This window comes from Dasypus novemcinctus, chromosome 22 (assembly GCF_030445035.2).
Source record: "Dasypus novemcinctus isolate mDasNov1 chromosome 22, mDasNov1.1.hap2, whole genome shotgun sequence".
NCBI classification, from domain to species: domain Eukaryota; kingdom Metazoa; phylum Chordata; class Mammalia; order Cingulata; family Dasypodidae; genus Dasypus; species Dasypus novemcinctus.
In genome coordinates this window covers 17194748-17208259 of record NC_080694.1, presented here as the reverse complement: position 1 = coordinate 17208259, position 13512 = coordinate 17194748, and the positions used below count along the sequence as shown (strand labels likewise).

Here is a 13512-nt window from a genome sequence, read left to right as displayed (position 1 = left end):
AGAACACTCTCATATTTTTACTGTTAACCACAGTCCGTCATTCACCATATGGTTCTGTGTTATATGATCCCATGCCTTGTACAATCCATCCAAAGTGTATACTCTATGCCTTTAATTTTTATCAGAGTTGTACAGTCATAATCTTACTAAATTTTTTAATGTTTCCCTTAGTCCAATAAAAAAAAACCCATACCAACCTATTATTTACCCTTAGCATTGATACAGTAACTTCTTCGACATTGATGCAAGAATACTACAATATTGCTAACTGTTGCCCATAAATTATTTTAATCCTATTTTCCCATGCGTCACCATATTCTTACCACCTTGTAATTGTGATGTACATTTATTCTATTTCATAGAAGAACAATCTTGTATTTGCACTGCCAACCACAGCCCTTATCACTGTTTGGGTTCACTACGTTATTCATTCCCTAAATTAGCCTCTAGCATTCTTTCCATTGACTTTTATGTCTTAGCCTATCCCTTTCAGTCACAATCATGTTTATAACCAGCTGTGCTAGTTACATTCACTATAAAGTGTTCCCTTCAACTCTAAACTATTGCACACTTTTACAGTCAAGCTAATTAGAAATTCTTATATATTAAACATCACTACCCATTCTCAGTCCTCATCCCATCACCTAGTAACCTATATTCTAATTTTAACTCCATGTATTTATTATCCATCTTTAGTTCATATTAGTGAGACATACAATATTTTGTTCTCAGGTTTTATCCATGTTGATATATATATATATATATATATATATATATATATATATATATATATATATATATATATCCCAAATTCATTTAATCTTATATCAGGATAGTATGGCTTTCTATGTATATACGACATTTTGTTTATCCTTTCATTAGCTGATGGACACTTGGGCAGTATCCTCTTCAGACTAATTTTGATTAGAGCCCCATGTTGTGCCAAACCTAATTTACTTGCTTTTATTTTAAAATTAATTCTAAAATGTATCCCACTTTCTTTTTCTTTATTATTAAAGATTTATTTTTAATTTCTCTCCTCTTCCCCCCCCCCCCGCAATGTATACTCTCTGTGTCCATTCACTGTGTGTTTTCTGTATCCGCTTGCAATCTTGTCAGTGGCAATGGAAATCTGTGTCTCTTTTTGTTGCATCATCTTCTGTGTCAGCTCTCCGAGTGTGTGGTGTCATTCCTGAGAATGCTGTGCTTTTTTTTGCATGGGGTGTCTCCCCTTGAGGAGTGCACTCCTTGCACGTGGGGGTCCCTACATGGGGTACACCCCTGTGTGACATGGTATTCCTTGCATGCCTCAGCACTGTGCATGGGCCAGCTCACCACATGGGTTAGAAGGCCCTGGGTTTGAACTCTGGACCTCCTATGTGGTAGGTGGATGCTCTATCAGTTGAGCCAAATCCGCTTCCCCCATTTTTCTTCAATTTAGTAGCTCCTAGACATTTTTTGCCTATTCTTGTTGTCGATAATTATAAATAGTGCATGATTTTCCTTCTTTCCATAATATGAGTTCGAACACTTAGATATCATTTTACTGGGTTTGAACAAGTATGTGTATATATTATAATATAAATAAGGTATTTTTATGATGTGACATAAAATTGAGAATGCATTGATACACCAATAAAGTACTAACTTTATCAAAAAATGTATATGAATTTTATTGAAAACATTCATTATTATGAATTTAACCAGGTTCAAATATATAGCCAAGGCATCTTTGCCAATCAAGAATTGAAGTCAAACTGTCTTCCCTGGAGAGGGAATTCCCTACTCTTCCCAGTCTCCTGACAGTGATGACCCATAGGTGAGCTTCATAAGGAGTAACCATGTGTTGAAATATAATCTAGAAGGAGAATCCTTCATGTAATTAAGGCTAAATATAAAATTCCATGAGAAGGGTCTCTGACATTTGGTCAGTGATAAAAGAGGCAGGATCAGGGATCTGTAAAGTTTCTATCATTGTACAAAAGAAATATTCATGTTACAGAAGAAAAAAGAGATTCATCATTTACCAGGTATATTTCTAGGTTTAAGTTCACATTTTTATTTAAAATGACTGAAGAAAAATGATCTGAATAGCTCTGGTAGGTCTCTTATTAGTATACTTTATTTCTGTCCCATAATGTAAATTGATACTCATAGACTATTAAAAATATGGAAAATGTAAAATTATCAACATTACCAAGAAAGTAAATCAGCAGAAGGCACTAAGAATGAAACATTATCTGAACTAGATTGGAAAGAATAGCTAATATATAAATCCACATAAGGAATAAGAGTTTCCTGGAGATAACCAGTGATGTTTTTCCCATAAAAACTTTCTTACATTTCTTTGCTGGATATTAGAAACTAAAAATGACTCCTGCACATTTTGAAAATGCTATTATATTTCATTTTTTAAATAATTCATAAGGAAAAAAAAAAGGCCATTCATAAGGTTTAATTCTCCCACTAACTTTGTTTTACCCCGTGTTTTAAAATTATAAAGTAAATAATTTCTAAATGTCCCTGGGGTAATAAAAAGCAGAAGAAAAACAATCTGTAAACTTTCTCTTTCTCTTACACCCAAAGCTATGCGTTTACCATGATGCAGTCTGGTACAGAATATGAATGGTAAATTTATCTTAGGGAAACCTGAGCCTTTATAAAGACCAAGGAAAAAGACAAGACATGAAGACTGTAGGAGAGGAATGAGACTTGTAAAGAAAAACCCAAAGATTTGGTTTTGATAAAGATTCTTTTTTAAATTGTCTGAAAGTCTACATATGTTCAATAAGCTGGCCTTAAGTCAATAGAATCATCTGTATTCTTGACTATTGTATTTGATATTTAATAAAATTGTCAGTTTAAAGGACTTTTCCTATTGATAAATATGTAGGTAGGACAGACAACATAGTAGAAAGCTTTTATAGAAAACAATTTGGATGAGATATTTTTCAATAATACTGAATTTTATGTGTTTATTCAATGAGCATGAATAAAAATAATAGGATTGTTATCCACATATTAGCCAAAATGTGTACTATTCTTAATCGCAAATCAAATACATAAATAATATACTGATAAAATATTAATTTGAACATTTTTATACTTATTAATCCTCTATTCTAAATTTACCACACATAAAACTTTAATAGATCTGAAATTATACAACTCAATATAATTAGTTTTAGGGTTGAAAGTATAATTAAGACTGAAATGATTTGTTTTTGAGTTGGAATTCTTCAAGATAAGCTGAAGTTAAATATTTGTGGATATAAAGTTTTTTGAATAAGAGTAATTCAGTAAAATTTAGAAAAGGAGGATGCAGGTAATCTAGGCAGTATTATTTCCTTCTTCAAATATTAAAATTCATGTCTAATTGCAGGAAGGGTTCGTCACAGAGGAGTAATATCAGGTGGGATGATTTTCTTAGACACTGTGTGAAGGTGAAAAGGTAAAATAGAGAGACAGAGAACAAGGGAAATGTGGTACAATTTGCAAAAGGAAAATGAAGTAAGTTATCAGAATCAAATAAAATATTTTTTTGGATTGTAAGAAAGGGCTCAAATGGATGTCTTGCTTTACAACTGAAATGAAATACTGGTGAGACAATCTATTTGGTCTCCTTTGTCTGTATCATCCCAAGTATCATAGATTAACTTTGAATCATTAATTTACTTTGTTATAAGAACATTTTCCATGCCAGCTGCCCATTCAAAGATATATATTAGCAATCATCCTAGTCAGGTGGTACATAAACAACATCAATAATAACTGTAGACTTTACAAAAAAATGGGGTGATACAGAGGCTTTCTTAGAGAGCATATTTGGGATGACCATAACTAAGGAAGAAAATAAGAAAATACTCATGTGTCCAAGAAGTGTTTTAAAGATATTTTACTGAAATAGAAAAATTTGACCCAGGAAACTGAAATGTTTATGGGTTTTTATTTTATTTTAAATCATATAATGAACTTAGATTCTCTGATTATATGCATGTTAAAATTATTTTATTGGAATAGATAAGAAAAAAGTAAAAACAGAAATATGGCATTCATTGATTTCAAATAGTCTTTTTCCCATTACCTTTAAAATGAATTCCTGATGAAAATACAAATATTATTACCAATGGTGAGACTTTATTCATGACTAATGTGGGTTTCCTCCACTTAGTTTACAGCATATTTCATCATATTATTTTTGTGTACAGGGAGACTGTGACATATTAGAAAACATGGACAACCTCACCGTCTTCACAGAATTCCTCCTCATGGATATCTCAACTTCCCGGGAGTTCCAAGTCTTTCAAGGTCTGATGTTCTTAGTGATTTATCTTGGAGCCCTGACTGGGAATCTTTTAACTATTATGGTCATTGTAATTAACATACATCTACACTCTCCAATGTATTTCTTTATTGGGAATTTGTCATTCATAGATATTTGCTTAATTTCAGTTACTCTTCCAAAAATGACCATTAATTCTCTGACAGGAAATAAGACAATTTCTCTCCTAGCATGTGCCTTCCAGATTTACCTGTTTATCATGTTTGTAGCTACAGAACTGGCCTTCCTTGTGGTGATGTCCTACGATCGCTATGTTGCCATTTGCCACCCTCTGCACTATGGACTCATTATCACCCCACGTGTGTGCACACAGGCAGCTGGTGGCTCATGGGCAGCTGGGTTGGTATATTCTGCTGTCCACACAGGCATCATGTTCAGGCTTCCCTTCACAGAGACTAATGTGATCCATCAATATTTCTGTGATGTGTCTCAAATTTTGAGGATCGCTTCTTCAGATGTTCGATTTTCTGAGTCCATAGCCTTACCTGTAAGTGCTTGTGTTGTCTTACTATGTTCTGTTATTTTATTTAAGTCTTATATTGATATTTTTTCAATGGTGCTTAGGATGCATTCTGTGGAAGCCCGTAACAAAGCCTTATCCACCTGTACCCAACAGTTGTCAATTCTCGCTTTGTTTTTGATTTCATTGCTGACTGCTGTCTTTGCTTCCACTGCAAATGAAGCATCGCTCAGTAATCTTCTCATGGCCATGTTCTACTCCATGGTGCCCCCACTTATAAACCCCATCATCTATAGCCTGCGCAATAGAGAGATTAATAATGCACTTGGCCGAATGTTTCACAGATCTTTTGAGCTCCAAACAAAAAAAGGTATTTTAATTAAAACTTTTAAGTAAAACAGTTAAAAATATAATTCATTGTTGGAAACTGAGGCACAGTGATCTTGCAAGGAAAATTTGATGTTTCCATGACTATGCTTGCAACCTAAGAAATGTGGCAATTAAGAGTTCCCGGCAAATACCTTAAAGCTGTGAAAGGGTGAAAGAAAAGATGAGCAGATAACATTTGTGTAGTAAATAGAGCAGTTAAACTTTGTACCTTGACATAAGATTTTTTTAATTCCTTAGGCTATGAGTAATGTTGATGGTTAACTGCATATTGCTGCTTCTGCACACTTGGACTGGGGTATATATAAAGCCCCTTGTGAGCAATAAAATTGTCTGATAAGGCTCTATTCACAGACCCCCTGAATCCAGCTCTCTTCTTCTTCCTCTTTCTTTCTTTCTTTCTTTCTTTCTTTCTTTCTTTCTTTCTTTCTTTCTTTCTTTCTTTCTTTCTTTCTTTCTTTCTTTCTTTCTTTCTTTCTTTCTTTCTTTCTTTCTTTCTCTTTCTTTCACTCTCCCTTTTCTCTTTCTTTCATTCCTGATACCTTCAGGTCCAAATCTCCAACAATTCATATTCATATATGTTCTTAAACAGAATCTATTCTTGTTAAATATCAAGGTTTGTTTAACATAATTCCTTTTGTTTTATTACATATTTGATAATGAGCTATAAATTTGTGTCCTAGTTTTTCAAGTTTATAATAATGTGTAATTCAGACATTCTTCTATAAAATGTTTTCCACATTGTTAAAATGCTTTGTACAATTTGTCAAATGGTTTGTAACTGAAAGTAAATGATGATACATGGAGAAGATCATGGATGAGTGCCCTAACTGATGCCTATATTTTTCAGATAATTTCAAGATTTTGGATATAGCCAACTTGTAAAAGAGCAATGAGTGTTTTGAATTAGAATATTTAATACAAATTGTATTTTTGTATTGACATTTATACAAATATCTGTACCAAGCTATAAGTGTTTAAAACTAGGAAAACTGCAGAATAAGGACACAAGAAGGTTAGAAAACTGGATCCATGCAGAAGCTGCTCTCCTTATTGAAAAGTGGATCTAAATACCTGTCCCTAATATTGTGATTAGTAAGGGAAGGGGTTGTGGTGGTGATGTGGCGGGGGGGTGGCCACGGTGGCTGCTGATGGTCGGGAGAGGAAGGAAGAGATGTGTTGTGGGGACATTTTCAGGATTTGGAGTTGTCTTAGTTGGTGCTGCAGGGACGGATGCTGGACTTTGTGTGTGTCCTGTCATGGCCCACTGGGTGGACTGGGGGAGAGTGTGGACTACAATGGGGACCACTGTCCATGTGCTGCAGTGGTTCTCCAGAATGTATTTGCCGGGTGCAGTGTATGTGTCACAATGATGGAAGAGTTTGTTGATGTGGGAGGGGTGGTGTAAGCGGGGTGGGGGATATATGGGGACCTCATGTTTTTTGAATGTAACATTTAAAAGAAAATAAAGAAGAAAATAAATAAATAAATAAATAAATACCTGTCCCTTAAATTAGGGCATACTTTGGATGCTTTCCTGCATCTATGTGATATGGCTTTTAAGGTGAATGCCATGCTCAATTCATTCAATCTTTCTGAATTACTAAGAATAAGTAATACCTGAGGGAAGTTTATGACAGGACACACTCTTACCATGGACAGTTGGCTTTCTTTCTGGCCCACAATTACCTCCTGTGCCCAGGATTATGTGTGTCCACTTGGCAGGATAAGATACCATCTCCTACTAGATACATGGACTGCCAGTACTTCCCTTCCCATTTTGCCTGAAGCATTGTAAAATATGCTATGGAATATACACACACTCTGGCCATTTATCTGTCCCTGGCAGGGAGGGAGCCAGCTTCTAACACTAGAACACACAAAAAACTGAGAGCTATGTGGTACTTAAAATATGTGCCTGCACTGACCAAGGATTGAGACCTGCTGGTTTTGGGGAAGCATCTCTCCCCATGTAGCTGTACTTCTGTGTCTCTTTTCTATATGAGTAAAATGTTGCTTCATCCAATGGGTTTGTCACACATGTTTCATTTGGCCACTCAACAAGTATTTTTGACTGGTTTGGCATCTCTTTAGGTGTCTCTTTTTCATCTCAGCAAATAGATGTAGTTAATTTGATTGCCATAAATTACAACATGCCATGGTGATGTCTTAAATGATTGTCATTTCAGCCATCCCATTGAGGTGCCAGTCTATTGGGGTGATTGGCTGACGAGTAGCTTGCATCAAACTGGTCATGTGAGGTCAAGTGGGATGTAGACATTGTATCTGTTAATGGTGAAGAATTAATACAGCAGGTAAGGGCAGAAATAAAGGAGGTAGATTCTAGGAAAGGTAGGGAAACTATATCCTGGGTCCTGGCCTCCTGCATGCTCCCTTGCAGTTTGCCAGCCCACACAGTTTCTTTGTTTCAGATTACTTTAGAGGAGATTCTAGGGAACTCATCCTGGTCTGGGTTGTTTGTAAACACCAGGTTAGCCCTGTTTGTACTTAACATCTAACTAATAATGGCATTATCAAAATTCAAGTTGTTATAATTTGTTTTGTTTTAGAGAGAGAAATATGGAAATTAAAAGACATATATTGAAAGAAGCCAGGAGTGGACCATGTGATTTTGGTTGTTGTATTTTTTCAATGAGGAGACTCTATGGACTAACTTTTCTAGCACTGAGAATGGCAGTTTGGGAAAGTCAATTACTGACCTGAATAACATATTTTGTCTCTATTACTCAGGACATCCAACAGGTGAGAGATAGGAAGAAACTCAAAATAGATTTTTTGTTTGGTTTGCTGGTTGCATGAGAGTAGTAGTCCCAACTGTGGGAGACATTCCAAAAAGTAAAACCTAATTGAAAACTGTGAGTCTCTAAATGCCCTAAAGATCAAGATGATTGACACTTGGATATAGTACTCTTCTCCATGACACGATGTGGATGAAACTCATGGATAGCTTTGGAGACATCCATGAAAGAAGGCCTCTCCCAATTGAAGACCTGATTTTCACTTTTGCTGCTTTCAGGGATGATGGCAGGGAAAGTGGTAAGAAAACTCCACCATAATGTCCCACTGTGGGGTAGAAATGATAGGAAGTGACAGGCCACAGAGAGGAGTCACTAGAGCTGAGCAATTGGAGGTTCCTCAAAATGGAGTATGTAAAGTGAAAACAAAGAGCAAGCAGGGAAAGAAAAGGATGGAGCCAGGCCCACCACTGAGTGATGTGGCTTTTGTTACTAATGGAAAAGATGAATAGAGAAAATTTCAATGGAATTCCAGTGAAATATTTCACCAACACTATTGGAGAAAAGGAGGTCCCTACAATTTATGGGTTAAGGACCTAGTATGATCCATAAAGGATTAGGAATAAGAGAGCCCAAAGTACTGAAAGGATTTAGAATTCAGCATAAATACCCTCTGAGTCCCTGAACAAATTTGGAGATGGGTAAGGAGAAAACAACTTTTAATAAGCCTCAATGTACCTGAACAGAGCAATGAAGAAGATAATTGCAACTTTGAGAACGCTGTGTTGGATAGGAAGGAAAATTTGACATAATTGTACCCTGATAATATTCCTTTAAAAATGACTAAGCATTGGATGAATGTCCCTGGATCCTTCCTGGGGATCAGCAGCTCTATGCTCCTCATTGAGTAAAAGGGAAATGGGGATGGATCTAGAACTTAATGGGTCTAACAGATACAAGGACCAAGTGGCAATAATCCAAGGGCTTCTCAGGGGCAATGAAATACTACTGACTTAGTGGGACTTAAAGTGGACTCATTGACACATGACAGGCAAGGACACATGTTAGTGGGTGTGGCCTTTTTGGTCATTTCATGTGTCAGTGGTCGTAGTTCCCACTCCTGAGTGCATTATAAATTTTGACATTTCACTATCTGTGTCATCGATTAGCACCACCAAAGACAAACAGAAGTTACTGTCACTTTCAACTCCTACTACAAAGGGAGAGGCTAAAGAGCTGATGGTTCTTTGTGGCCAATGGACACATCATAAGCCACACATGGGCATTCATTTAACCTCTCTAGTTAAGACCACCACAATGTAGCCACCTGTAAATGCAGCCTCCAACACAAGCAGGTTGTAAAAGGCCATGCAACACACAATGGCAGTGCTCTGTCACTAGGATCAATATACCCCTCTAGTTCTATAAAACTACAAGTACTGGCAACTGCTACTCATGCAGACAGGAGGCTGTGGAAACAAGTAACTGCTACAGGTTTGCTGATCCGTCAGGTTTTGGATATACAGACTACCCAAGACAGTCTCTATATATTCCACCTTCAACTGACAAAATTTAGCCTATTATTGGGACTTACTGGAGACAAAGCATTTAACCACTGACATGGTAGATGTAACTAAGACTAAAACTGCCCATTCTCTCATGGGTACTCGCTAATTCTGCAAATAAAGTAGGAGAGGGTCAACAAAGCTCTATCATTAAACAGAAAAGGCACATCCAAGACCAAAGCAAACTACTCTATAAACAAATAGTTGCCTTATCAGAAGAAAAGAAACAGTCTTCAGGAGCTGCCTCAGTCTCTCCCTTGGTAAAGTGTGGCCCTGTGGTTTGAATGTGTATCAGATAATTATAGTGCTTGGTTCACAGGTACATCTATATACATCCAGGCTAATAGAGTCCATTGAAATTCTGTGGCCATCCATACCAATGATGGTCACCTACTGACTGAGAATAAATGAGGCTATTCTGCCCAACGTGTGGTGACTGTACTGTCCACTCCAACCTCAACTTTCTGCTACATATTTACAAACTCATGGTCATTAACATGGGCTGGCCATATAGATCCTGACTGATAAAAAATGATTAGACTAATAGAGGCTCCCACATAGGAGGCCATGGAATGTGGAAACAACTTATGAGTGGGGAATGAGATCTACTCCTCAACCACGTTGATGTCTATGGTTAAGGAAAATTAAGGAAGAACAAAAATAAATTTTCTGACATAACAAAGCCTGTAACTAAAAGGTTGCAATATTTGCCTGCAAGGACCCCACCACATGGGACATGGAAACCCACCTCAGATATAAGGATGAGCCAAGTCACAAAGACTCACCCTAAAGGAAGTAAAAGCCAAAGAGGCATCAGTCATGTCAGTCCTGTAAATGAACCCAGGGCACATCATGTGGTGACCTGGGGCAAAGCAGCTGGGCATAGGCCCCACAAGGGTGTGGCAGCTACACCACATAAAGCCTTTGCCCCTAGACATAGGTTGCACTAATGTTTCCATGTTGTATTCACATATTCCATATATAGCACAAGTCACAAGCACCATCTGGATACTGTGACCAGAGTTGCAGCCTTAGAGAAAGACCTATATGCCTTTTGCCCATACACCCAAATAGCTCCAATCAATTAAAGATACCTCATTTACAGTGCAAGACAACCAAAAATGGGAATATAAATCTTCAGTGCTTCCTATCATTTACAAAACAAATGGGAAAATAGAAGTTTGAAACAGAATTCTTAACCATAACTAAAGATCTTCAAAAAGACAAATAACTAATTGATATTCTCATCTAAATGACTATATTTACACATTCAACATTGCACTTTCCAAAAATAAATACTGAGCCTAGATTGTATGTAGGACCAGGCAATCTAGAGATTAGACTAACCTGTTTTATGACATTCAGCTCACACAGTGATCATGTGGGTGGTAGCCAGTTTCCTCCACCAGGACACATAAACACTGGATGAGTCTGTTGCATTTAAATTATCTCTCTACATTCGCCATGGGTTTAGACACCCTGCCTATGGGGAACCACAACCCTAGTGAAGCTGAAATTCTATGTCTCTTCTCTATGCAAGTAAAACTTTGTGCCATCTATTGCTGTCAGTCTTACTTCTGTTGGTGACCTGCATTATATTGGAGTGACTTGATTTCTCTTAGAAGTCTCTTATTCTGACCTACAAAATAAAATGTAACAACAAATGGAATTTGGATTTTGCATACAGAATATCAGTTATTGCTTATATTATATGACACACTTCCTACCAAACATATATAAGAACCATACCTAAAATCTGTGAATAGGTTATTTTTTATGCTGATTCTCCCAGGTTGAGCCAGCATTTTGATGGTTACATTAATTAGTGATTTTATAAGTCAGAACTGAATCCCTTGAAAGTTTCCTTTTCTATGAAATTTTACCTAGAAAAGTTTGAACATTAAGCAACTAATCTGCATTTAACCTCAGCAAAAATCCAACAACTGGAAAAACAATGTTTTATTTCTTCATCCTTTTAATTTACCCTCTACAATTTGAAATTATATTTTATTTATTTCTGAAGCTCTATAATGATATATCTTTTTTATTAGATAGTATATTTACAGAAAAATAATGCATAAAATATAGAGCTCTCATATACAACCCTATTATTAACACCTTGCTTTGGTGTTTTACATTTGTTACAATTGATGAAGGCACATTTTAAAATTGTACTATTAACTTTATTTCATGTTTTGACTTTAGGGCTCACAGAAGAATCTGTTTCTTAATCCCAAAGGTTCATGAGTTGCTGTAGCAGGTAGATACTATGGTCCAGGAACGTGAGACAGGGGACATGAATGGAAAAGAACATTCACCAAAGGCATTTTTCCCTCCCCAGAAGTTGCCTCCTGCCTGTTTCATGGTGATAATTTCCTGCACTTCATTCTAAACAAAGTAATTTTTTTCTTTTATTTTTTTAATATAAGAAGTTGTTAGTTATCTAAACAACCATGCATACTATATGGGATTCCAATATACCACCCCACCACAAACACTTTACATTTTGTAAAACATTTTTTACAAATGATGAAAAAACATTGCCATAATATTATTGCTATCTGTATTCCTTAGTTTATATTTGGTGTATTTTTCCATAGACAATTCTATTATTCACACCTTGTATAAATATTGTATATTTGTATATTCCTGAGAGAATATGGTCATATTTGCAGTGTTAACCACAGTCCAGCTTTTACCACAAGTTTCAGTGTGTTATACATCTCCTGCTTTGTATAGTACATCCAAATTGCACACTCTGTGATTCTCACTTGCACCACAGGATTATATCATGAGCTCAGTCTGTTTCAGAATTTTTTATTACTCCAAAAGGAAAAATCCCTAACCCCTTAACTCCCCCATTATTAACCCTTAACATTGATATGGTACCTTCTTTAGCATTACTGTAAAATATTAAAATATTACTGTTAATTATAGTCTGTACATTACATTACTTATATTTTCTGGTATATTTCCATATTCTTAAAAATGTAGATAAATGGGACATCCTCAGAATTCAACACTTTTATGCTTTAAATAAATGTATTAAGAAAGTAAAAAGGCAGCCTACTCATTGGGAGAAAATTTTCAGAAACCACACATATGTTAAGGGTTTCATCTTCATGTTATACAAGAGATCATACAACTTAAAGATAAAAAGATAAGCAACCCAGTCAAAACCTGGGCAAAAGACTTGAACAGATATTTTTCCAAAGAATAAATACAAATTGACGAAAAGCCCATGAAAAGATGCTCAACATAACTAGCTATTAGGGAAATGAAGATCAAAACTACAATGAGATATCACTTCATGCCTTACAGAATGATCGTTATTAAAAAAACAACAATAACAAAAACATGAAAACCAAAAACTATGGGTGCCAGAGAGTATGTGGAGAAATAGGAACACTCCTTCACTATTTGTAGGAATGCAAAATGGTGCAGTCTCTTTGGAGGACAGTTTGGCTGTTCCTCAGGAAGCTAATTATAGAATAACCATGCAATCCAGCAATCCTGCCACTAGGAATATATTCAGAAGAACTGAAAGCAGGGACTTGAACAAACATTTGCATACCGATGTTCATAGCAGCATTTTTCACAATCACTAGAAGATGGAAACAACCCAAGTTCTTTCAAACAAACAATGGATAAACAAAATATGTTATATATATACATTGGAATATTATTTGACAGTGAGAAAAAATGAACTTAGGATATACTATGTCAACATGGATTAAATTTGAGTACCTTTTGTTGTGTTAAATATACTGCTATTTCTAAGCATATGTGTTAATTAATGCAGCTTTCATAAAGTAGGCCATGTCAATCAAGAAACTTAATGTTTTCTGACCTGGATTTTTTTTTTCTAGTTTTTTTGTTTTAATATTTGATTGCTAAATTAATTTATATCTCAAGATTGAGAGGATCATTTATCTTTGCATATTTTCTACATTTTATTCTTTAATACTACATTATGAAAAATAATCTTCAAATCTCTTTACA

The 13512-nt window shown here is 35.7% G+C and overlaps 1 pseudogene; it reads left to right on the top strand.

Annotated features, from left to right (window-relative positions):
• Positions 1-4232: 4232 nt before the first annotated feature.
• Positions 4233-13512, top strand: part of LOC101411101 (G2/mitotic-specific cyclin-B1 pseudogene) — a 33186-nt pseudogene continuing 23906 nt past the window's right edge.